The sequence below is a fragment of the Solanum stenotomum genome, chromosome 1, assembly GCF_019186545.1.
Source record: "Solanum stenotomum isolate F172 chromosome 1, ASM1918654v1, whole genome shotgun sequence".
NCBI classification, from domain to species: Eukaryota; Viridiplantae; Streptophyta; class Magnoliopsida; order Solanales; family Solanaceae; genus Solanum; species Solanum stenotomum.
Genome location: NC_064282.1, coordinates 37,064,458 through 37,088,884, shown reverse-complemented (window position 1 = coordinate 37,088,884; position 24,427 = coordinate 37,064,458). Strand labels below are relative to the sequence as shown.

General features: G+C 36.8%; 1 pseudogene; it reads left to right on the top strand.

Moving 5' to 3' along the window:
- The first annotated feature begins 202 nt into the window (after positions 1–202).
- On the top strand, positions 203–1,352 carry LOC125873485 (F-box protein CPR1-like; annotated as a pseudogene).
- Positions 1,353–24,427: the final 23,075 nt, after the last annotated feature.

Genomic DNA, 24,427 nt, shown 5'->3' with positions numbered 1-24,427 from the left:
TAATGTTGCAGTGCCCAATTATTTTTCCTTTTTCCTATTTTCTAGAATTGTTCTTTCAACACATTGAATTACCTTTTCATAACCACATAAATTCGAGATTGATGGGTAGTTAGTTAATGAGGAAATTTTTTTACCTAATAGAATTTTAATCCACTTCAAAGCAGAGTAGATCTCATGAAAATTGCATTTGGAAATATTCAAAATGACAAATGGAATTGAGTACAAATTTCCCAAAGATGTGTTGATGTATCTAATTTTGAAGCTCCCAATAAAATCTTTATGGCAATTCAAATCCATTTCTAAATCATTGTACAATCTCATGCAATCATCGACATTCATCAATCTTCATATCAATCATACCACTACTACAAATGATGAAATAATTCTCTTCAAATGCTCCTTTAAAGAAGAACACAACCAATTTAGAAGTATCATGTCGTTCCTTTCTAGTTATCATGATAACGTGATTTTTACCATGTTTCACCAGATCTAGATGTTCCACATTGACTTCCACTACTTCATGTATTTTTCATAGATTCATAGGTCCTTGTCGTGGTTTAATAGATACAATATTATTTAATCCAGCTACTAGAAATTATAGGCTACTCCAACCTAGTCCTTATGATAGTCCACTAGGTTTCCATCGTTCTATCAATGGCGTTGCATTTGGTTTTGACTCGACTTCAAATGATTACAAGATTATTAGACTAGCTGAAGTTCGCGGAGAACCTCCTTTCTATTGTTATACTGTGATACAATGGAGAGTCGAGATCTATGAATTGAGCATTGATTCATGGAGAGATGTAGATCATCGCGATCTACCATTGCCTTATGTGCATTGGTATGCTTGTGCTGAGTTGTTTTACAAAGGCGCTTCACATTGGTTTGGAAACGGTAAAACAATTGAGATTCTTGCTTTTGACACAAGTACAGAGACTTTTCGCAATATTAAAATGCCTCATACTTGTCATTCCAGAGACAGAAAGTGTTATGCATTCGTAGTATTAAATGAGTGTCTAACATTGATTTGTTACCCATATCCGAGGTGTAAAATTGATCCAACAATAGATTTCATGGAAATTTGGGTAATGAAGGAGTATGGTATGATCGAATTTTGGATTAATAAATACATTATTCCACCACTCGTGATCGAATCATCGTTGGCAGTTTGGAAGGATCATATATTGTTTCTTCAAAGCATAAGTGGACATTTGATTTCTTGTGATCTTAATTCTCATGAAGTGAAGGAATTAAATTTAGATGGTTGGCCTGAAAGTTTGAGAGTAACAATTTTCAAGGAAGGCTTGACTTTAATTCCAAAAGAAATCCAACATAATACACAACTTCAATAATTTAAAGAGAAGATTACCCTCTAACTTCAGCACCACATGTATTCATTTAATTTGGAAATACTTTTACACTCTTCTTTATTATTTTGGTGCTAAGTTGCTTGATTTATAAACTAGTTCAGTTATTACTAATGCTAATTGTGTCAACTAATATATTTCCTTGTGTTTAAAATTTTGTAAAAGCTTAAATAGAATTTTCTTTTCATGCACGATTGTTCATAGTTAGTTTAGTTTAAATTCTTATGTTCCATAGGCAAATAACTTAAGCTTTTATGGTTTCTAAAATTCATACCTTTCGAATTTGAAAAAAATAAATATAATTTGCTTATAAATCCAAAAATAAAATCAAATAAATTCTCATGTGATCACTCAACTTATCAAAATTACATAATAAAATCATACGTTTATAAAGTTACTAACGTTCGCATATTTATCTTACAGATAAACTATCTCTAAAGCCCCTTACAAGGGACTAAAAATGTTCAAACCAAGACACTTGAATTAATATACTTTTTCATTTTGTTTAACGAAAATTGATCTAAGAAAGGCCTATGATATGGTGAGTTGGGAATTTGTGGAAGAGGCACTAATGGGGTATGGGTTTCCAACTAGGTTCATTGATCATTTGATTATGACGTATGTAACTTCTCCTATGTTCACGGTCAAAATTAATGGAGAAGGGCATGGTTTTTTCGCTGGAAAAAGGGGACTTGGACAAGGCGATCCCATATTCCCACTACTTTTGTGCTTGTGAAGAGTCCACAAATTGAACTCATTTAGGGCTTTATTTTGATAAGAATAGTGTCCTCAAATGCTTATTTTGTCTCAATATCTGATGAAAACTCTTAAGTTTCAGGTATTTGAAGTTTTAGTGGAAGCATGGACACTTAGGCAAAAAATGGAACAAAAAGGCTGAAAAGAACGAAGAAGTTAAAGCCTGAGCATCGCCAAGCACACTTGGCGATTCGCTGAAGGGACGCACTCCGCCTTTTGTTCCAGTACGCGAAGCCCTGAAGGAGCAGGATAAAAAAGGCGATGAAATGAGCAGTCGGCGTTCCGCCGAATAGATCCGCGAAGCAGTACTATGTCGCCCAATGACACAGAGCACAATGATGCTAAAGGCTAGTGCAAGACGGCGACGAACTACACCAAAGGGTGAATCGCCGAGTTAATCGGCAATTTCGAATGATCCGCCAACACTATTTTCTAAAGTCTATAAATACTAAACTTTTTATTAATTTTAGAGAGTCGAACATTAATATAATTTTTTACAATAGAATAGTACTTTCTGGTATTTTTCTCTCAAGTTTGGAGAGGGTTTTGGGAACTTGAAGAAAGGAGTTCATCTTCCCCAAGTTGGAAGTGGATCTTCCCTATTCTTCCTCCTTTGCTTAAATCAAGGTTTAGTTTATTATACCCACTTGATTTTACTATCATTTTAGGTGTATTTTGTTATTTCTTGATGTGTAACTAAAAACCCCCATTCTTGGGGTGTGATTTAGCAAATATGTGTTGATATTATTGTTGGGTCTTGCTTGCTAATAGGCTAGATGTAGTTTAATAGTGATTTCACCTAGTGGTTGTGGTTTAATCTAAAGGGTTTGTAGTTGCAAATACAAAGACACCCATGTGTTTTCGGCTTGCCCGAGAGGGAGGTCGCGAAACCAAGACTACTAGACTGATGGCCTAAGGAGTGGGTCGACATGAGGTTCAGCCCGAGAGGGTGAGCCCTAGTCCCATATCCTAACACTCAGCTTGAGAGAGTGAGTGGGGTAAGGCATAGGTTGGTCTTCATGCGGCAAATAGGTGTCCGAGAGGAACGCATTTGAAACGGGGTAAGTTGCCCGAGAGGGAACTTATTTCCATTTAAAGCTTAACCTATTCACTATTATCTTACAAATTTCTTGTCAAAAACATGTACCCAACTATTTATCTCAACTTGTAGTACGGTTACACCCCAAGAACTCTTCCCCATACTTGATTTTCTTGTTATTTTTGTTGTTTTTACTAATAGTGACAAAACCCCTAATTGATATTTGACACTTTTGTGTCGCCCCCTTTAATTTACCATGTTTTTACTTGTTAATGTCTTTAGCTACGACTGATTAGAACTAAATTTTATTTTTCTATTAATTCTCAAAACCACTCCCTTGGGACACGACCCCAACCCTTGGTTGAGTTACTATATTATCGACGATCGTGACACTCGTACCGTAGGTTAGTGTCGTTGGTCACGATAAGCATCAAAATGGCGCCTCTTCTGGAGAGTGGTGTTATTTGAGAATTCTTAGATTAGTAGAATTTTTGTTCTTCTTAGTTGTAGTGTCACTAACTTTACTTTCAGTCTTGTTTTTCGTTGAGTTATCCATTTAGGTGAGCATGGCTAAGCAGAGCAGTGGCAAATTGGTTGAAATGAGCCAAGGAGTCCAAAAGGACCTCACGCTGACTGCACTGGCATCTCAGCTAAACGATTTGGCCACCAAAATCTCAGAGGTGGAAGTTCAATGCAACAACAAGGGGAGGTATATACCCTCTCATGAGCAGAAAAAGTCTAGAGATGGGGGAAAAATCGTGTCGAGGACACACTTCAAATCATTCTCCAAAAGATCACCGATCAGGATCGGGTGTTAGAAGAAATAAAGGAGAATATTGAAGTGCTGAATCAAATGATTGGATCCCACTCTAGATCAATCCAGCTAATCAGGTCACTCTTGAGTTTTGTAGTGCCTCATCTCCACCCAAATGACATATTGGGGGCACCTAGTGACACTAGGGCCAACCCCAATAACGGAGAATGAGACAGGACTTGCGTCATGCCACGACGTTAACTAAGGCGCTTCTTGGGAGGTAACCCAAGGTGATGTTGCTTTAAGATATTATGTTCGAATAATGGTGTGCTGATTTTGTAGGTTAAAGCGAGGAAGGTGTTGAAAAGTGCAAGTTGGCGAGCCAAGGAACCGGTTGGTGAATCGCCGAACCTATCAGCGATTCTGATTTAATCCACCGTTGTGGCCCCAAAATAAGGGATGTCCTGTAAAACTTGGCGAGATGATTATGCGTTCGGCGCATCGCTAAGTTGATCGGTGACAAGACTAACGCCGCCGAATGGCCGTGAACTAAACGGTTGTATAAAAGTCAAAGGTCAAATCTTTGAATCTCTCACTTTCCCTCGTTTCAAACTCCTCAAAATCACACCAAAGGTACATTTTCTTAAATTTTTACCTTTCCATTAGTAGTTTAGTGGGTAATTAGTGCGTAGGATTGGATTCCTTTGCCGCCTAGCCTTACAAAACAAATTTATCAACATCAAAGGTTAGTCTCTAAAACCCCGAACTTATTTTTAATAATTTTGTACTCTTTTGCAAGTCTATTATCAGGATGACATGTGTTGGGCCTCTCTGCTAGAAATAGGTTGATATGCTATGTGTAATTCAAAATTAGCTGCCTAAAATATTTTAATAGTCGAATGCCTTGTTGTGTGTGTTGTAATTTGATTGAGATTGTAATGGGTGTTACTTTATTGTCGTTATATTGGTTGGGTAAAATCTAAATAGCCCACATTTGCGCTAAATAACGAAAATTGCTCAAGGAGGGAATGGGTGACGACATTCTTAAGGGTGATCGTAGTTCAATGGCCAAAATTTGGCAGGACCGGAAGAAGTTTGAGTATTCCGGGATGATGGGAAGTATGGGTCGGGAGTGAATCGCGTGTATGCATGCTTTGATTTCGTTTCCAGGGCTTGTAAGGTCAATCCTAAGAAGTAGGTAGAAAAATAGGCACGTCAAATCATTCGGCGAGCTAGGTTGTGCTCGCCAAATGATTCGGCGGTTCGCCTATTGGTCTTAGATTGCCCTTTATTCATGTCCATAGTGCTGAGAGATATGTAACTTTTAGCGGACAAGTCTGTAGTCGCCGAAGGTATTCGGTGACTCGCTAATAGGACTTTAGATTGCCCTTTGCATGCCCCCTTTACCCTCTTTCATGGTATCTTTTGGCGGAAAATTTCGTTATCGCCGAAGGTATTCGGCATCTCGTCACTTAGACTTTTTCATCGCTTACTTGCCTAAATTTCAAGCTAATCCCTTCGGCGAATTCAACCTAGCACGCCAAAGAGATTTGGCAATTCGCCGACTGACCGGCGGACTTCTGCTTCAGATTTTCTGTATTTTAGTGTGATTGTTCTTCATACTAATCACAAACCTTTGCAGATATGGTACGCACAAACTTTAATGCGCCACCCCAGAAGAAGGCAAAGGGCATTACGATCAATGAAGGAGGATTATGTCCCTCACAGAAAAGAAAGCAAGATCTCCCACCGGGAGATAAAGACAAACGAAAGAAGCATATCGCTAGAAAAGGGTCAACTATTGAGCCAGATTTTTCTGAGTCGGAAGATGAATAACCCTTGATTCACTGACAGAATAGGCTCAAAGATAGAACTCAATCAACACCTACCACAGTTTTATCAGTTGCAACTCCGTCGACCACTAAATCAGTGCCAGCCCTGGCACCACCTCCAGTAGTCCCTGCACTCCACGTAACTCCACCTCTACCCAAATTACTGAATAGATTAAAAGGCGATGGTTTACGACCATTCTAGAAGAAAAGTTACTATATGTGGAGGGTTTGGAAGGTAAGCATGCTGAGGTGCTTAACACGCTCAAGTATCATGAGTTCGAGCAGTTCACTAGGCCACGGGGTCCCTACATTCTTTCCCGGGTATGGGAATTCTATTTATCCTATGGGGAGTTGGTCCCGAAAAATAAGAAAAAGGATAATGAGTTTCGACCGATGAAGTCGGTTATGGTTAGAGGCAAGGAGGTAGAGTGTCACAACGAGCATATTAATGCTATATTGGGGTGACCGCTGCACTCAGCACTGCCATACCAGGGTTTGCCTATCATTTCGTCCCTTGATGATTTGAAGGGTTGGTTAGCTCCAATGATTTCTGACATCACCCCGAGGTGGTTGGATGCGGGAGCTCCTATTGAGAAGAGGGATATAAAAATCGCCTCCCGGTACTGGTTGGCTTCATCAGCAACACTATCATGCCATCCCAGAACGAGTCCATTTTGCATCATCCTAAGGCGGCTTGCCTTGGTTCTATCATGGCCGGGAGGCGAATAGACTTGGGACTGCTGGTTTCACATGAGATGGATGTGAGAGCAAAACAGTCACTGACATCCCTGCCATTTCCTGTTCTGATTACTGAGTTATGCCGGCATGTTGGAGTACCCCGAGATCCTACTGGCGATATAAAGATCACTCCATCTTCCTCAACTGATATCTGGCGTATAGAGGCAGAATTTACACGAGAAGAGGATGACAGGAGAAGAGCAGCCTCAGCAGATACTTCTCCAGAGGTCAATGTTGACTCATTATCAGCAGAGACACCTTCGTGCACCCCGGCCTTTGACCCCTCAGGTATACCAACTCCCTCTTCTTCGTCCTCACAGGTTCTAGGTGTTTCGTCATCCTCCCAGCCTGCTGGGATCACTCAGGCCGTGATCCTGAAGATGGGGTAGTTGGCCTGTTCAGCTGATGTGAGAGCTACCCGATTGGAGAGGTCTATTCCAAGGATGATCGATAGGGCCATACTAGCAGCACTTACCCCACTGTAGACTTTTGTCGATGCCCTAACAGTGAGAGTCACTGCTTGCAAGAGCAGACAGGGGGAAGCCTATAAGGTGGCGACTTTAAAAGCCGAGATTGCAATTTTGAGAAAGAATGTTGACTACCTTAAGTATACTGACTTCACTTCACTAAAAGAGAGGGCAGATGATGAGGATGCTCCAGGGACCACCAGAGATGTGTCGGGGGACGGCGCAACATATGCAGAGTCGGATGCTGAGACCAATGATAAGTTGATATCAGTGTATGCTGAGGAGACACGAGAGAGTAGAGATGAGGGAATATTTAGAGACTTGCCAGATCTTATAGAGACGATTGTGCAACCGGTGATCCAGACATTACCAACGGAGACGTCCACAGCAGCTCCTAGCGGATTAGCACTACTATTCAGTCTGAGGCTACTCCAGGCACTGATGCCCATACACAGACTGCTCCATCAGCCACTGAGACCTCGATAGAGAGAGACTGCATAGACAGGACCTTTCCTCACCCACTCTCTTTATTACATTTTCCAATTTTGATACTTTTATTTGCATTTGAGGACAAATACTATTTTAATTGTAGTGGGGTGAGGCCCACACTTTTGTGTGATGTTTATGACTTGTGTTTTGTGTATATTTGGGTTGTTTAGTTTTAAAATTGTTGTTATACTGTTTTCTGTGGATGTTTGAGCTTGTGGCTCCGTTTACTTTTAATTGCAAAATGATTTTGACCCTTCCAAAAAATTATTATTATTTTTCAAAAAATTTCGCCACCGCTTGTGTTGAAAGTGGTTGTTCTTTTGCAAGAATTTAAGTCTCGGTTTTGATCAATACTGATGACTTAAATAGTGCATACAATTGAACGAACATGAATGTACAGAAACGATGAGGCCAAATGAAGTTGCATAGATAATATGTAAACTCTTTGCATCTCGTTGTGATTAGCCATTTATCAAATCAATTCTCTTGTAATGACCGTTGCATACTAGCGAAAGTGTGTGGTCTTGTTTGACTTAAGTGTCGATGCCTTGTGTGATTAGCTTACTTTGAACCTTGCATGAATAAACCTAGAATTTGCCCTGTTAGTCTGATTGATTTAGAAAGGTGTGCTCTTGAAATGATCTTAGGCAACTTTAAAGAGTGTGAACCAGATTTTACATATACCTCTTTTGTGGCCTACTCGTGAGTGTGTAAAACTCTTTTGAACACCCTTTGAGCCTTACCTCTCTTTGGAAGAACCTTGATGAACCCTAGACCTTACTTGACCCACTACCAATAATTCTCTTGATTTGTGGTTTAACGAATAGGCAACTTAGGCCAAAATCCTAAGTTGGGGGTGTGGTGAAAAGGAAAAGAAGAAGTCAAGAAGTGCAAGAAAAGTCCCCTTTAACCCATGTTGTTGCAAAACAACGGAAACCCTTCAATCTAAGAAAAAAAACTGTGGAATAAAATACAAAACAAATCGGGTTTCCAAACAATCCAATGAGGTGAATAAAAAGATGACTTAGAAGCACTAGAAGAAAAAATAATAAAGGAAAAGAAGGGAATGCTTTGAGAATACCACATCTCATGAGGAAAAAGTCACTGAGCCTAAATGACCATACATTTGCACTCAGCCCCATTACAAGCCTTAGAAAGACCTTTTTGATCTTGAGTAAGCCGAATCGAAAGTCGATTGGAAAATAAGGGCAAACCTATGGGTGAAAACATGCATTGTGTTCCTCTTTTTTAGTGTGAGCATTACATCTGATTCCTGATCTTAAATTGATTAACCTATATGTGTAAATATGGAATCATTCTTTGTGTGAGGGAATTTAGATACTTTTTGTTGAGCTTGAACTTGCACAAGTAGCAAGTATTGCGAGCATGACAATCTTTGGTAGTGGTGTGTCACAGCTTCAATCTTTGAGTACACAGTTGATTTTTGCATAAATAATTTGAGTCTTGTTGTGTATGTTCATGATTTATTCTTGTGTAGCACCATTTGAGACACCTTGTTGAACGACTGAACTTGAGTTTGCTTGAGGACAAGTAAAAGTTTAAGTTGGGGGTGTTGATGGGTCCACAAATTGGACTCATTTAGGGCTTTATTTTGATAGAAATAGTGTCCTCGAATGCTTATTTTGTCTCAATATCTGATGAAAACTCTTAAGTTTCAGGTATTTAAAGTTTTAGTGAAAGCATGGTATCTTAGGCGCAAAAAGGAACAAAAGGGCTGAAAAGAACAAAGAAGTTGAAGTCTGAGCATCACCAAGCACACTTGGCGATTCGCCGAAGGGACGCACTCCGCCTTTTATTCCAGTACACGAAGCCCTGAAGGAGCAGGATAAAAAAGGCGATGAAAGGAGCAGTCGGCGTTCTACCGAATAGATCCGTGAAGCAGTACTATGTCGCCCAATGACACAGAGCACGACGATGCTGAAGGCTAGTGCAAGACGACGACGAACTACACCAAAGGGTGAATCGTTGAGTTAATCGGCGATTTCGACTAACCTCGCCGAATGATTCTCCAGCACTATTTGCTAAAGTCTATAAATACTAAACTTTTATTAATTTTAGAGAGTCGAACATTATTATAATTTTTTACAATAGAATAGTANCTCAATTAACATTTTTATTTAATTTATACTAACAAATACTTATAACAATAATTTTACAGAAACATAAACAACGAAGTTCAAAGCATGTACTCAAAAATAACAACTAATAATATAAGAATAAATAAATGACTAAAAAAAACATACCAGGAATTGTAACAATAGAATGAAACAAAACGGAAAAACAAAACAATGGTGTCTGTGAGTCATTTAACAGGAGCAAAGTACACAAATATTTAATTGTCCAGAAGAAGAAGAAGAAGAGGTTCAAAATTATGTTGTTTTAAAATTAGAGAAAATTCCTCTATTTATAGACAACAAAGGGTCGTGTGAACAAATGTTTATTGTGTCTTATCAGAGAGGTCACAACTCTTTGGAAAAGTTACAACCCTTCAGGGAAGTCACAACATTTCATAAAAGTCACAACTTTTCATAAAAGTCGCAACTTTTCATAAAAGTTACAACTTTTCATAAAAGTTACAACTTTTCATGAAAGAGGAAGGCTAATTTTGAAAATAAAATAAATTAAAAGGGAATCTTGATATGTGATGGCACCACGTAGGCAGATCTAGGATTTATATATATATATATATATATATATATATGACATATAAAAAGGCAACCTAGAAGTGAGTTAAACATTTATTTTTTATACATAAAAAAAAGTAACCAAGTGATTTTAACCAAAAACAAACAAGTGGGGGTAAAAAGAAGGAAGGGGCTTTGAATTAAAGGTGACATTAAGGTGTCAAAATAAAGGGGTGGTGACATAAGTCTTAATTATTGAGTGTATGTGACAATTATGTGATTAATAATTAAGGATTGTGGAGTTGCCCTCAAGTTTATAAGTTGACAGTTTGGTCCATTGAATTAAATGAGGGATAAAAGGATAAATGACTAAAACCTAATTTAACCAATTTTGGTGGGAACCAAAATTGGAGGGAAGCCACCAGCGAGCTGTACCAAAAGGAGGGAAATAAAACATTTTCCCCCCGCCTCCCCCCGTATTCGTCTTTTTATTCTTCTTATGCTTTGTTCTTGCTCTCTTCTTGCTTACTTGCTTGCTTGCCTTTCTTTCCGTTCTCTTCATCATCTTCTTCTTTTTTTCGTACATTGTTGGTCTTGGCTGCTAGTCCTTGAGCTTTTTTCTTCTTCTTTTCATCTTCTTGAATCAGATTTAGCTAATCTAATCAGTGGACCAGATTTTGTTCTGTATCAATTGGAATTACTTCATAAGTGATTGGGTTGACACACCATTGTTTTGGTAAGTAAAATTAACAGTTCTTTGAAATCATTCATCATCATCTAGGTAGCCGCAATTTTTTCAATAATTTGCATTCGCGTTTCCAATAAATGACTATATATGTTGCAACAAAAAGGTTATTTCAATCGCAACAAAATAATCATATGTTGCAACATATGACTTACACATTTTTGTCACAATATGTGATTTATGTTTCGCAACAGAATAGTTATATGTAGCAACATATGACTTACATTTCACAACAAGATAGCCATATATTGGTACTATAACTTACACATGTTGCCACTTGTGATTTATTTGTCACAACATATCTGTTATATATAGCAACATGTGACTTACATGTCGCCACATAATAGTCATATGTTGCAACATATGACTTACACATTTTGTCACAACATATGAGTTATGTTTCACAACATGTGAGTTATGATTCACAACATAATAGTTATATGTAGCAACATAATAACCATATGTTACGACATATAACTTACACATTTTGCCACATGTGATTTATTTGTCACAATATATCAGTTATATGTAGCAACATATGACTTGCATGTCGCCACAGAATAGTTATATGTTGCAACATATGACTTACACATTTCTTTATTAGTACTAATTATTTTTTAAATAATTTCTTCAGGTACAATAAATGGAGGGATTATTTGTAGGAATTGATTGTCGTGGTGAATGGGCCGAGAAGAAAAATTGATACATTTGGCGTTGAAAGGATGGTAAGAAATAGGGAGGGTCGGTAGGGATGATTGTCGAAAGAAATATTTTATCTGATGATTTTGTGAATTTAGTCATGCAAAAATGTGGATACAATTGTCAACTGAAAGATCTTGTCATGAGTTACATTCCCCATTTTTTTCATAATGAGAAGGTCTTACCTTCTAAAATAACTGATCAACCTTGTTTGCTTGTTTATTTGGGAGGAGAAGAGAGACCGACCATATTAAGAGTCAACATGGATGAAAATCCTATCGAGGAGGATCATAATCTAGAAAAAGACCAACAAGATATGTTAAATGATGAATTTGATGTTGTGGACATGAATAATCAGGATGCTGAAATTGGAAAAGATGAAGTGCCGGAATTTGAGAGCAACAATCCTCCTACACATATTGTTGGCAACAACATTCCATGTTCTTCTCAATCATCACGTGTGAATAATGTTCGAGATGACGAAACCAGTTTTTATAAGGGAATGACATTCAAGAACAAGGAAGAACTTGCAAATTCATTGAAAATTGCTTGCTTGAAAAAAGATTTTAGACTGAAAAAGGTGATCAATTCTCGTAATGTGTTTACTTTTAAATGTTCATATTCGGAGTGCAATTGGTGACTGAGGGCTGTGAAATTTACAAGTAGCGATGGATTTGTCATTAGAATCTATGAAAAGTACCATACGTGTGGTTCAGAGCATCATACAAGCCATAATCCCCATGCCACGACAAAAGTCATAGGTAAGTACTTTGAAAATAGGTTTTCCAATGGTAAAGGCCCATCCACAAGAGACATGCCAATTCAACTCCGCACAAAATTGGGTTGTAAGGTAAGCTATTGGAAGATTTATAAGGGCATGGAGCATGCTAAGTCTAATGTTAGGGGAACACATGAGCACAAATATGCAGTGCTTAATGCGTACCGTTATATGCTTGAAGTTGCAAATCCAGGAAGCGACGACATTGTTGCTCGATGAAAATGGGAGGTTCAAGTACTTCTTTGTATCATATGTCGCTTGGATAACTGGTTTTCAAGAAATGAGAAAAGTAATAGCCGTTGATGGGACATTCCTGAGGAGCAAGAAGTATCTTGTACTGAAAGTTTTGGTCGTTTGAAGTTGACCCAAAAACATAAAAGAACTAATGAATGACTTGAATGTATTCTATTTAATTATTTTTTGAACTCAAGGTGTTATATCTAGTGACCTAACCTTAATACCTAAGAAAATTTTAATTCCTTGGTAAAATCCTACTCAAAATGAAGGATGGTTCGAGTATTAGTTCAAAAAATATCTTGGGTGTTACAATGTCTCCCCCTTAGGATCATTCGTCCTCGAATAACGGAAGGGCTGGGTATGGAACGGTGTTACTCTTAGCATATCTGCCATACCAACTAGAATTTGCCCGGATTACTATTTGGAACCAAGTAAGGGCTCTCATTTAGCTATTTCTCACAGTAAAACCTCATTTTCTTCTTCCTCCTCATCTATAACCTTAGATAGAATTATCACACTATCATTATCATAGTAGAATCATTAACCTTCTCTTTCTAACATTACTACATTGCAAAAAGGACCTCTGAAAAGATATCTCACATACTTTTTTTAATCAATACAATCTTATTCTCAAACACTTGACTTGATTTCCAATCTTATCATCTCCCCCTTAGGTCTAATGGTTACATTTGAAGGCTATGGACCTATTCCAACATATCTAACTGGTCTACATCCTCTTTTACTCTAACACTCGGGTGAAGCTTATCTCATAACTACTGAACTCTCCCTAATCAGGTACTAAGACTTATTTCTAAGATGTTTTTGTTNTCTTATCATCTCCCCCTTAGGTCTAATGGTTACATTTGAAGGCTATGGACCTATTCCAACATATCTAACTGGTCTACATCCTCTTTTACTCTAACACTCGGGTGAAGCTTATCTCATGACTACTGAACTCTCCCTAATAAGGTACTAAGACTTATTTCTAAGGTGTTTTTGTTAACCTCTTCTGATTACATACCCTCTCGGTACACCTCATAATGCTCTTTTTACTCTTGTGACTTAGCCACATTTCACTGCCCTTATCAAGAGGTTTAGGGTATCTCTCTTGTACCACTCATATCTATTGCAGCTAACCACCTTAATTTCTCACCTACTCTGTGTCAGATCTTCAAGTTTAAATCTGAAGAAAACATCATCACCCTCATGTTGACATCATTTTGATCAAGACACCCATCTCAAATTCAAGCTTAATGTTTATTACTAAACCTGAATTTCAATATGATTCCTCGCTTACTATACTAACTTACAACTACTGGATACAAATTTAGAAACACTCATCCACTAGGACCTTATGACAATTACTCAATCCTTACCGCTTACTCTCTATATTCACAAATTACCAACATATTCGACCTTGCAACATAAGTACTACTTACTCACTTACTGCACATTATCTCTCAAACAGTTCTATCATCCTCTGAATACCATGGGGTTTCCCCCTTCAAAATTCATTAGCCTAGCTTGGGTCTACCACCTCATGAATACTGTGCTCGATTATTCAACATATGAATTTAGTGTTCTCTAACATGATAATACATTGACATCAACTCTATTCTGGTTAAAAATATACTTTATCTCATCATGACTAGTAACTATTCCTCTTTCTTTTATATAGAACTCTCTATAACATTATTATTCCTTAATTTACTCAAAAGGGTACTCATCACTTATAACCGACTGGGTGCATGATTGCAATCACATAATCTACCCCATCACTATCTTATTTCCTTAGATTACTAAACCTCTGCATACTTTCCTTTATTTCTGGGCACTTTCACTACTACTACTCATAATCTCGTAATTCATACTATATTTTAGGGAGAAAATACTACCCAAGCTCTAAATATACCATTCTCTTAGAGGTCTCAGTTGAATAAGGTTTAGGAAAGGGTGTAGAATTCGTTTTTAGCTCAAATGCACGATTCATATGAATATGAGTGAATTCCTCTCAAACTCAACACTTAACTCACTCATGGACTTGTCTCAAGACCCTCTGGAGTGTCATGACCTCCTCAAGACTTTTGCTAAAAGCAACTCATCGATAAAGGACTGGCTTTTTTTTCAGCCACCTCTAGTATGATAGGAGTCGAATGAATCTAAAAAACACACCATTATGAAAAAATCTTAATGACATAGCTCTATTGCACGATTTAGAGTATGAAGGAAGTGATAGAGTTCCTAAATGTTGAAGCGTCCTAATTAAAGATGTGGCGCGCTTCACATTGATAACTACGACTCTACAGACACGGCTCCATAGACACCCTAGGACTTTTGAACTCTGTGTTTCGATACAAACATTTGTCACGACCCAAGTCTACACCATAGACGTGGCCGGCACTCGAGAACCATTGTTGGTCCCCATGCAAACCCTCATCCTGGCTGGCAACAAGCGGAAGAATAACTTAAGCATAAAAAAGCTTAAAACTGAATTAATTTCAATAAACTCAAATACTCAACCTTTTTAATAGTATGTACAATACTCATAATAAAAGTAAATACAAAAATCTTCAATAATGTCTATATATGAAGCCTCTACTATTATAGAAGGATTTATGGACAGGATCCACAACATCTCAAAACTACTAACTGTAAGACAAAGGTGAAGTCCTCCGAAATATAATAAGGCTCACCAAAGCTGACTGGAATATCACATGACCCCAACGATATACATATTGATGATCCTGACTACATGTTTCTACATCATGAAATGATGCAGGCCAAATGGGTCAGTACATGGAATGTACGAGCATGTAAGGAAATTATAAAGCTTAAACATAATCTTGAACTGATGAAAAAGAAACATACTTACCTCTTCTCAACTCACTCAAATGAAATCAACTCAACTCAGAAAAAATAGAGCTCAACTCAGTAATAAGATACTCAACGGAGTGAAACATAGTTCAATTCAACTCAGAGAATAGGGCTCAACTCAAAAATAAGATACTCAACTTATGGAGTTCATGCATAATTTATGGGCATGAACAACTCGACTCAAGGGTCTACATAACAATATGGAACCCATGGATACTACTCTCCTCATTATTATACTTACTTCCTCAAAACTTAGCTCAAATCAATAGTTGATCTCAAAGAACTGATGATTTAACTCAAAGATTTTCTTGAACTATTCTCTTAACTCTTTGTTGAATTTGAATTATGAATTCAAAACTTATGATTCATGATATGAAGGATCTTGATAATGTAGACTCACGAATACATTCCCCTCATTCTCACACTAACCTACTTGAGTCTTGAAACAAGTTACTAGAAATTGTAGAAGGCTCCTCAAAAGGATTCAAAGGAACCTTCTCAAAGTGTTCAAAAGAACTCTCAAGGCTTAACTCTTAACTCTACGTTGAATTTGATTACTGAATTAAAGGTTATGATTCATGTTATGAATAATTTCTAGGTGTTTAGAAGTAGTTTAGAGTGTTTGGAATCAATACATAGTAATGGTACACTTTAAAAAACTTAGGTGGGTAAAACGACGGAAAAAGGGTAGGGCATATGACCCTGGCGCACTGTTGGCGCGGGGCGCCATCAATTAAACTTCAGAGAACACTTTCTGGTGCACTGCTGGGGCACGCCCCAGCCCTCCCCCAGAACAATCTGACGAATTTTTCTTCTTCGATTTTAACTCTAATTCGCCTCGAATCGAAAGGTTTCTTCCCAACTTATTTAGATTCGAATACCTGACATATGATGAATTTTTCTTCTTCAATTTTAACTCTAATTCGCCTAGAATTGAAAGGTTTCTTCCCAACTTACTTAGATTCAAATACCTAACATAAGTCAACAATAATCTACTAAAAACAACTCTCAAACTCCTAAATTTCATCTCAAGAACTCATAGAAATCCAAAAAAAACAAGATTTAGAATGAAACTTCAAGAACACTTATTAAGAACTTAAATTGTTCAATATTTATGGATCGATTTGCAAAAGAAACTCATGATTGGCATGTGGATGAACTAACCCAACACTATCGAAGCTTACATAACTCAAAGAACTAGGTTCTTGGCGAAATCTTGAATTTCTTGAATGAACGCTTGGAACTTTAAACTTTTTCTCCTCTTTTCTCTTATTGAACTTCTCTAAAAACCCTATGCATATTTTAGGAACAACTAAAAGTGATTCTAATCAGTTTAGGCTTTTAAAACATTACTAAAAATGCTTACATCTGATTTGGTAAGAAAAAGACCAAAATATCCTTCATATTTTTCGGTAACTTTCCTTATTTGGACAGCCCGACTTCAAATGAGGATATCTCCCTCATACGAGCTCGAAGATTAGCAAACTCGGTGGCGTTGGAAAGAGGATTCCAAGACCTTTAATTTAATATCTTATGGGTCTCCTAAATAATCTTGTTCTAAATATTTTTATGGTGATTTGAAGTGGATCCAAAACTTTTAAAAGAACTTAGGAATGAATTTTATGAACTCTCTTCTAAAACCCTAAGCGTATTTGGATTTGTGGAAACTGACCCAAAACAAATTTGTCCCCAAAATATTACTAAAAGTCGTTTTAAGCTGATTGGGTAAGGAAAAGACCAAAATACCCATCATATTTTTGGGTAACTTTCTTTAATTGGACAACCCGACGTCACACAGAAATATCTCCCTCATATGACCTCAAAAATTAGCAAACTTGACGGTGTTGGAAAAAGGCTTCAAAGACCTTTAATTTGATATCTTATAAGTCTCCTAATTCATCGTGTGCTAAAATTTATGGTCGTTCAAAGTTTACCCAAAACATAAAAGAACTGAGGAATGACTTGAATGAATTCTCTTTAATACTTTTTGGAACTCAAGGTGCTATATCTAGTGACTTGACCTTAATACTTAAGAAATTTTAAATTCCTCGATAAAATCGTACTCACAACAAAACATGGTTCGAGCCTTAAGTTATAAAAAATTTGTTGGAGTGTTATAATATCTCCCCCTTGGGATCATTCATCCTCAAATGACGGCTGGACTGGGTATGGAATAGGGTTACTCTTATCAAATCTACCATAACAACTAGAATTTGCAAGCATTACTATTCGGAACCAACTAAGGGCTCTCATTTAGCTTTTTCTTTTAGCAAAACCTCATCCTCTTCTTCCTACTCATTTATAACCTTAGACGGAATTATCTCACCATTATTATCACGATAGGATCATTAACCTTCTTTTTCCAACATTACTCCATTACTAAAAGGACATCTGAAAAGATATCTCCCATACTCTTTCAAACTCATTACTATATTATTCTCAAACACTTGACTTGATTTCTCATCTAGTCATCTCCCCCTTAGGTCTAAAGCTGACACTTGAAAGCTATTAACTTATTCCATCATCTCTATTTGGTCTACATCCTCTTTTACTCTACAATCGGGAGAACCTAATCTCATGCATATCGAACTCTTAATAAGCAGGTACTCAGACCTCTTTCTAAGGTGTTTCTGTGAACCTCTTCTAATTACATACCCTCTCAGTACACCTCTTAATGCTCTTTTTTACTCTTGCGACTTAGCCACACTTCATTTCTCTTATCTAAAGGTTAAGGTCTCTCACTTGTACCACTCATATTTATTGTAGCTAATCACCTCAACTCCTCACCTACTCTATGTTAAATTTTCTAGATCAAATCTCAAGACAAAGATCATCACCCTCATGGTGCCATCCTTTTGATCAAGAGACTCATATCAAATTCAAGTTAAATGTAAATTACTAAACCCGAATATCAATATGAATGCTCGCTTACTATACTAACTTACCACTACTGGATACAAATTCAGAAACACTCATCCACTAGGACCTTATGACAAGTAGTCAATCCTCACCTCGTAGTCTCTACACTCACAAATTACCACACATTTCACTTCACAACTTAAATATTATTCACTCACTTACTGCAAATTATCTCTCAAATAGTCTATCATCCTCTGAATACTCCTACTCTTCTATTCAACACCTACACATAGTTATTACCTACACAATGACACTTCATCACAAACTCATCTCTAGCTACAAGATACACTACTTCCTATGATGGAATCTTCACACCTCATCACTTCTTAGTCTACCTATAACGGAAAAACTCTTCATTAATAACTTACTAGGTGCATGACTATAGTAACATAGCTTGTCGAAACACCATATCCCTTACTTAGATTACTAAACCTCCGCATACTTTCCTCTAACTTTGGGCACCATCACTACTACTGCTCATGATCTTGTAACTCATGCTACCTTTTTGGGTGAAAATATTACCCAAGCTCTAAACATACCATCCTCTTCAAGGGCACAATTGAATAAGGTTTAAGGAAGAGTGTACAACTCACTTTTAGCTCGAATGTACGATTCATATAAACATGAGTGCCTTTCTCTCAAACTCAACACATAACTCACTCATCTGCTTCTCTCAAGCCCCTCTGGAGTCTCATGACTTCCTCAAGACTCTTGCTAAGAGCAACTCATCGATAAAGGACTACCTTTGCTTTTCAACCACCACTAGTTCGAGGGGTAGTCGAAGGGATATGCGAACGCACGATTTAGAATAAGTATCTATGGCATAGCTCTATTGCACGATTAATAGTATGAAATAAGGGAAACAATTCTTAAATGTCTATAGTCCCTCATTTATAGAAGTGGGGCCCTCACAACCATAAACAAAATCCTACTAACACAACTTCATTGACACCCTAAGACACTTGAACTCTATGCTCTAATACCAAGTTTGTCACAACCCAAGCCTACACCCTGGACATTGCCGTCACTCATGAACCATTATTGGTCCCCTAGCGAACCCTCATCTTGGTTGGCTATAAGTGGAAGACTAACTCAAGAATACAAAAGGTTAAAACTAAATTAATTTCAATAGACTAAAAAACTTAACCTTTTTTAAAGTTTATACAATACTCAAAATAAAAGTGAATACAGAAACTTTTCAACTCTGTCTATATATGAAACCTCCTCTATTACAGAAGGATAACGGGACAAGATCCACAACATCTAAAAACTACTAATTTAAAGATAAGGGTGATGTCCTCCGAAGTATAAGAAGGTTCACCAAAGTTGACTGGAATATTACATGATCCCAACGAAGCGCTTGTTAATGATCCTAAATACATGTATCAGCATCATGAAATAATGCAGGCCAAATGGCTCAGTACATGGAATGTACGTGCATGAAAGGGGATTATAATGCTTGAACTGATTGAAAAGTAACGTACTTACCGCATCTCAACTCACTCAACTCAACTTAGAGAAAATATGGCTCAACTTAATAATAAGATACTTAATGTAGTGAAACATAGTTCAATTCAATTGTGAGAAATTGGGCTCAACTCAACAATAAGATACTTAACTTATGGAGTTCATGCGGTGTTTATGGGCATGAACGATTCGACTAAAGGGTCTACATAACAATATGGAGCCCATATACACGACTCTTCTCATTCTCATAATTACTTCCTCAAATAGATACTTGATCTCAAATGATTCACGATTTAACTCAAAGACTTTCTTGAATTGTTCTCATAACTCTTTCTTGAATTTGAATTATGAATTCAAGACTTATGATTCATGATATGAAGGATCTCCATGATAATGTAAACTAACAAATATATTCCCCTCATTCTAATACTAACTACTCAAGTCTTGAAACAAGTTATTAGAAATTGTAGAAGACTCCTCAAAAGGACTCAAAGGAACTTTCTCAAATTGTTCGAAAGAACTCTCAAGACTTAACTCTTAACTCTTACTTGAATTTGAATGTTTAATTCAAGGTTATGATTCATGTTATGAATGATTTCTAGGTGTTTAGAAGTAGTTTAAAGTGTTTGGAATCAATATGGAGTAAAGGTAAACTTTAAAATAACTTAGGCGGGTAAAACAACGGAAAAAAGGTGGGGAAGGTGACCCTAGCGCGGGGTGCCATCCCCTAAACTTCAGAGAACACTTCCTGGTGCACTGCTGGGGCGCACTGTCCTAGACCTCCCCCAGAACAATCCGACAAATTTTTCTTCTTTGATTTGTGGCTCTAATTCGCCTAGAATCAAACAGTTTCTTCACAACTTACTTAGGTTCGAATACCTAACATAAGTACAGGAAAATCAACTCAAAACAACTCTTAAACTCCTAACTTATATCTCAAGAACTCATAAAAATCCCAACAAAAAAAATTAAGAATGAAACTTCAAGAACACTTATCAAGAACTCATCAAGAACTCATCAAGAACTTAAATTGCTCAATATTTATGACTCAATTCTCAAAAGAAACATAGATTTGCGTGTGAGTGAACGAACCCAACACTATGGAAACTTACATACCTCAAAGAACTAGGTTCTTGGCAAAATCTTGATTTTCTTGAATGAATGCTTGGAACTTTGAACTTTTTCTCCTCTTTTCTCCCATTCTCTATTCTTGAACTCCTCTAAAAACCCTAAGCGTATTTTAGGAATAAATAAAACTGATTCTAATCAGTTTAGACTCCTAAAACCGTACCAAAAATGCTTAAATCTGATTGGGTAAGGAAAAGGAAAAAATACCCCTCATATTTGCTGGTAACTTTCCTTATTTGGATATCCCGACTTCAAATGAGTATATCTCCCTCATACGAGCTCGAAGATTAGCAAACTCGGCGGCTTTGGAAAGAGGATTCGAAGACCTTTAATTTGATATTTTATCGGTCTCCTAACTCATCCTGCGCTAAAATTCACGGTCGTTTGAAGTTGACCCAAAACTTTAAAAAGAACTTAGGAATGACTTGATTGAACTCTCTTCTAAAACTGTAAGCATATTTCGATTTATTAAAACTTACCCAAATCAGATTTGTCCCCAAAGTATTACTAAATTTCGTTTTGAGTTTATTGTGTAAGGAAAAGACCAAAATACCCTTCATATTTTTGGGTAACTTTCCTTAATTGGACAACCCGACTTCAAACATACATATCTCCCTCATACAAGTTCAAAAATTAGAAAACTCGGCGGCGTTGGAAAGGGGATACAAAGATCATTAATTTGATATCTTATGGGTTTCCTAAATCATCATGTGCTAAAATATATGGTCATTTGAAGTTGACCCAAAACTTAAAAGAAATAAGGAATGACTTGAATGAATTCTCTTTAATTCTTTTTGGAACTCATTGTGCTATAACTAGTGACCTAACCTTAATACTTCGAAATTTTAGATTCCTCGGTAAAATCTTACTCACAACGAAACATGGTTCGAGTCGTAGCTCAAAATAATTTTTTCTTGGGTATTTCAGTCACAACCCAAAAATGGATGTGATGACACTCGTCTTATCCCACCAAGAAATATTAGCCTAAAACCAACCATTTCGATAAAGTCCGAAAATAAACTATAACTAAAAATTGAATAACAATTTATAATGCGGTTAATAATTACAACCTAGCAAAATCTCAAAAAATTGGTTGTCGTGTGCGTAAGCCTCTAATCTAATACAATGGAAATGAAAAAAAAATATGTAAGTCTCAAATGACGTTCTTTCTCAAGTAGAACAAAATCATAAATAGGAGTAAGAAGATCTGCTGAGATGACAAACAACTACCTCACAAATCTCCACAGGAAGCCTCAAAAAAAGAGAATAGAAAGTATCACGAAGTTCCAGACTTGTAACCTATAAAAATGTAGAATAAACGGGTGAGTACCAAACCACACAGGGGCGGACCCACCCTATGTCATGGGTTGTCGATTAACAGTGCTTCATTGAAAAAATTTAGTATTATATATATTAAAAAATCTAAAAAAAAAATAGAAATATTCCTACAAATAACGTTAATGAAACTTCTTGAACAAATGAGCTTCTTGGCTCGTTGATTTGCAGCGCGAATGCAATGGTCATTCGCCAAGGTGCGACCCAATATTGAGCCCTAATAAGGACAAATTTGGCTTTTAATTTTGAAACATTTTCTAGAGAAATTTAATTTTATAGGGATTCAAACCTCCAACCTCCTATTTATGATCAAATTAGGCTAAATAAAACCAATTGCACAAGAATATTTAGTACATAGTACTATCTCCCATGAGGCTATTATCAATACATTTCAAAATATGAAATCTCGTCGAGGAAAGTTTAGTAGTCTACTTGACTTACGTTTTATTAGCATGTTTTAAATAATTTTTATTAATATAATGTTATTATATTAATTATTTATTATTTATTAATTTTTAAATATCGACACCGCTTACTACAAATCCTGCGTACGCCAATGAAATCACACAGTACTCAACAAGTAAACCTCATAGCATAAGCTAAAGGAATAGAATATGGGTACTCCTTAAACCCCAACCAAACTTCCACACCTACAACCTACATAAAAACCAGTCCAACCTAATAATAGTCTACAATTTACATAGCACATAATTAAACCACGTCACTTCAACAATACAGATCGGCAACACATAAGATCAAGGTCACCAATTACAAGTTCTACAGAAAGTCACTCACAACTTCACAAACGATAATGATATGCTATGCAATGAAATACAATATCCAATATAGTGATTCATGTCTGACCTAATGATACACGTCCGATGTCTCTCTATCTGGGACCCATGGGAGACATATATATCCATGCATCCGTTGCGTCATGTGACACATCCCTGGATAATATAATTCGTCGGGATGGACGATACAACTCTCGAATTATATTATCAATCGCAGTGCGCGACACGTCCCTCGAAATCGTACATCCTCTTTAATTTCTTATTCTTCCTCAATTCACATAAAACTTGCCACAACTATGTCTCAAAACCAATGCAAATGACATGTTCACAAATAATGAGGATATGACCATTTACATAACAATGCACAATTCACAACAACACAATTGTGATACAACATCAATAATAAATCAATAATCTTTTCAAATTATTCTCAAACATCACCACCAATAATTAATCACATTGCCTTTATTACCTTTTTTCCATCTTTAGAATTTTTCAACGTGGACAAGTCAGCGCATCACAAAATCTCATTACTCCCCAACACATATCACAAGGATTTACATGATTCTATGCACTTAACAATGGTTTAGGCCTTCCATTCTTTGGATTATGAATTGTGTGGATGGAAAGTTTTCCTTGTTGGCGCAATTTTCATTTGAACATAACTGGCTGAGTTTCTTCTCAATCTGTCTAATTGATACTGCATGTGACTCTCTAACTTTGGCCCAATGCCTGATAAATAATTACACATCTCTTACATAATGTCTTTAGTTCAGACAAACCTTTTCATCATCTTAGTCATTATATCCTCAATACAATTTTAACTCGATCCTCCATCCCTATTTCCTAGTGGAACATAAAGGTCACTTTGTTTGTTTTTGTTGTTATACCCATTCCTATTGTAGTTGTTGTCACAATTATAATTCCCATCACAATTATAGTTACTATAGTTTCGTCCTTGATTTCCTTGACCTTGGCGCCAATTATCCTAATTGGATGTTTGTGTGTTTTTCTAGAAACCCCCCATCTAATCATTGACAAGGTTTGCATCCTCATCATAGACATACTCATCAGCCGGTAGTGCTATAGTCTGATAGTTCACTACATTTTCTTTCTAAACACTTCAACTGAAATATTTCAATACTAAGCCAATCTTTGTCCTCAACTCTACCATCTCATCTCGAATATCATTATTGGATTAATTTTGAGTAGCTTGTATCAAAGGATTGCTCTTTGTAGTAGCCCACGTTCTAGTGCTCCATGCGGTAAGAACCTCTAGCATTGGTATCCAACACAACTTTTCCATTGTCATCTAGCCCTCTTTGAAGTACTCGTTTAGTGACTCACCATCAATGCGGTGATTT